Source organism: Pipistrellus kuhlii, unplaced genomic scaffold (genome assembly GCF_014108245.1).
Source record: "Pipistrellus kuhlii isolate mPipKuh1 unplaced genomic scaffold, mPipKuh1.p scaffold_m20_p_3, whole genome shotgun sequence".
NCBI lineage: Eukaryota > Metazoa > Chordata > Mammalia > Chiroptera > Vespertilionidae > Pipistrellus > Pipistrellus kuhlii.
The window spans coordinates 81,140,206-81,143,764 of NW_023425529.1; positions in this window are offsets into that span (position 1 = coordinate 81,140,206).

Sequence of the window (3,559 nt, forward strand, 5' to 3'; positions counted from 1 at the left end):
AAAAGAACTGAGCTGGCCAGGAGTGGGACGGGCGCCCAGGGTGCAACACAGTCCACTGGCAGGCAGCTGAGGCACCACGCCCAGCACCTATCAAAGATGCTGAGAATTCAGAGCGGGGCTGCGGGAGGTCACAGAGTGGGCCCTCTCCACTCTGAGCAGAGGCCTCAATTGGCAGACACCTGTCTCTTCTGTTCCTGATTAAGATTCCATTCTTCTCAAAGAGGCTCTGTGATGGAAGGCCACAGGGTCCTCTCCCTCATCCCACCTCTGAAGGTTGAGTATGGAGTCCTCTCTGGATGGAGTCATGAGATGGAAGAACAGAAGTGTCCAGACCACCTCCTGCTGTGTTCTCTAGACCCCAACAGTGTCCTTCCCCAAACCCAGCACTTCTTCTCTGTATTTGCCAACTCATCAAACCCAAGCACCATGTTTCCTAAACACTCAATGATCACTATTAATCAGCAAGCTGGTGTTGCTGCTGCATGCCCTGTGAGCATCTTGTTAATGATGGGAGAAGACTGCCAAACGGCCAGCTCGGCTTCGGATGGTGAGATATGGGTCTTGCCCAGACTGAGGAGGCAAAGGCATTGCTGTGAGCTGTCTGCTGCAGAACTGAGATCTCTGGCATTTGATAACAAAAATGAGCAGGCCCTCTCTCCACGAAGAACAATGTAAAGAGTCCATCCACTCATTTCCTACCAGAGGCCAAAAACAGGGTGAAGAGAAAGCTTCAACTAGGAAGGAAGGCCAACTAGCCACCCCTGCATTACCGACCTTTGTGTTTCCCTGAGGCCAGGATCCAGAGATGGCCAGCAGCAGCAGGAGAAACTTAAGTTAGATGATCAGAAGTACTTTCTCATGTGAAGGATTGCTAACTATTCTAGGGTAGGTTACTAAGAAAAGACATGTTACTATGACCTGTAGATCCCTTACTCCAACTTAATTAGCTCAGTCAACACTATGTTTATATATGTTCATGTTCAATTTTGATTTTTCTATCTATACATAAAATTGAGGAGGCATACTATAATGTTTATTTGATGACCCTTGATGTCCCCTCTCAATGGAGATCGTACCCTGCTGGATGGTTGGCCATGGTGCTAGCCAGGCATCATCCGAGTGATGAGGATAGCAGGCACATCAATAAACCTTTGCCAATCAGATGATGTGCCCAAACACTGGGTTAGAGGCTGGGAAATCAAGACCTGAAGAATTATAGAGATTACAGTAGCCCAGGAGAGCACATCCTAGGTGTCAAATGTTGCCCAGCAAGAACTTAGCAATTCAGAGGGAGGTGTCCAAGAAGTCAGTCAGAGGAGGCTCCGTGAGGGAGTGCAGCCTAAAGATGAGTGGGGAGTTGAATGCACATCATGGAGGGTTGGTTTCTGTCAGGAGGGGTTTTGGAAAGCCCCAAGGGGAGCACATCAGGGCCCCTGGGACTGCAGTTCTGCCCTGATATAGGTTCTCAGAGCCATGAGCCTGTTAGAATTAATCACATGGAGGGCACATCCTTTAACTAGCCGCAGGACCTTGGGGAGCAGAGCTCTTGAAGGAGTTCTTTCTGCCTCTCAGAGCCTCTCACAGGCCCCTGACAGGGCTCTACGTGTGCACCATCCCAACCCCGGGTCCCACGGAAGGAGGATCACAATAGGCACAACAACTCACCCATCTGCCCTAACAGGGCATTCGATCCAGCAAAACCAGCAAGCTTGACTGCCCAGGCCACCCTGGGCCAGGCCTGCACCACAGGCCAGAGCTTTTATGTGGAGAGGGGTTCTCAGGGGGCCAAACCTTGAGCCAGCGTCTGGTAGTAACAGAGGGACCCCACATCCATTCTCTACCGCCACATGGAATTGCAAAGGAGCCAGCAGGAACAGCATCAACATTTCCAGGAAGAGTGAACGGTTTTAGGAACTATATGGCTACAGTTTTTTGAATTTTGAAGCCCCAAAATTTGAAGGTTTCATTTCTAGCTCTGCTATTCATTAGCCCATAACCTTGTGTGCAAAGGAGCTGGCAAGGATGAACGAAGGTCGATCTGATGTTTAAGGTCTTATATCCTCATCTATAAAATGGAGACAGATAATAATACCAACCTCATAGGATTGACCTGAGGAATAAATGAGCCAATAATAACACACCCAAAACAACAGCCAGATTCTTGTAAGCACTCAAGAAAAGTGCTGATTATTATTACTAAACATGCCTGGCAATGGCAGTGCAGCCTTTTCGATACAGGAAGGGTTTACAGAAGCATCCAATTGGAAGGTGGGCTTTGAGACATATTTTGAAAAGGCATTTGCATAACAAGCAAACCTTTTTCCCTTTTTCAGTATTTCTTGAGGAGATAATAGAAATATTTTCTTTGTAGGGTTCTTAGGAAGAGTAAATGAAATGATACATATACTGTGCTTAGAGCAGTAAGCATGCAGTTTAAATAGAGTCGTTTATTTGGGGTGGCTTGAGAGAGTTAAAAAGTGATGCAGGCAGGGCTGGGGGTACAGGTCTCAGGAAGCCTCTTGTCAGGAAGCTCTGTTCTATGCTGCAGCTCCCGGAAGTCTTCCCTGCTGTGGATTAAGACAAACATTTACACAAAGAAATTTCCTGAGAACCAATCAGGGTACCAGACCTGGGCCAGGTTTCCAAGGACACTTGCTGCATTTCTTCCCTGGAGGCACTCATTGGTCCAGAACAAACCTAAGGGTTCATGTCCATCCTGCCTGAAGGCTGACCCTATGACCTCCAGAAGGCTTTTGGCTATAGGACCCTAGCTTCAAAGCATCTGAGCTCCCGGAGAGAGGACTAAGGATGTTCAGTCCACCTGGATCCCCTGAACTGAGGTCAGGTGTTGGGCTGTAAAACAGAGACCCTGAGCTCTCCTTGCTCACCAGCTAAGTAACACAGACACACGCTTTCACCTACTCACCTGCGCCAGGCCTGGCCCTGACCCCCTCCCAGAGGGACTCTGGATGGAGAGAGAGTCAGGGGCCTCGGACCACTGGGAGAACTCATTTCATGACAGTGGAGAGTTGAGCACATGCTGCCTCAGAGGACAGTGATGAAACAACAGGGCTAAGCTTGCCCCATTTGGCCACCAGCTCAGGATGGTTTACCTCGTGGATCCCAAAGTGGGCATAGGAGTCGAAGTAATAATCTCTTGAGGTCATCTCCTCTGGGTTCAGCAGCTTGGACATCTTGCCCCGTCCTGGACAGCTGAGTTGAGTGGACACATGATGGACACATTGCACAGGCTTGGATGGGACCATAGGCTGAGGGGGCTGAGAGGGGGTACTGCTCACCTGAGGGTGAAAAAAGGGAGCCTGGTGTGAACAGTGGCAGCAAGGCCCTGCCCTCTGAGATTTTGCCCCTTCTCCCTTCCTGGTCCCTGAGGCCTGCTCCAGTCATCCAAATGGCCACTCCTGAGGGGTGGGTGGTGCCTTCAAGCTTTCTGGTGGTCATGTTGATGGCTGAGGTGCCATGCAACTCAGGAGCCAAACAGATCTGGGTTGAACCCAGGTCCATCTCTTGCTAGTCAAGTGACTTGAGCCCATCTAGGCCT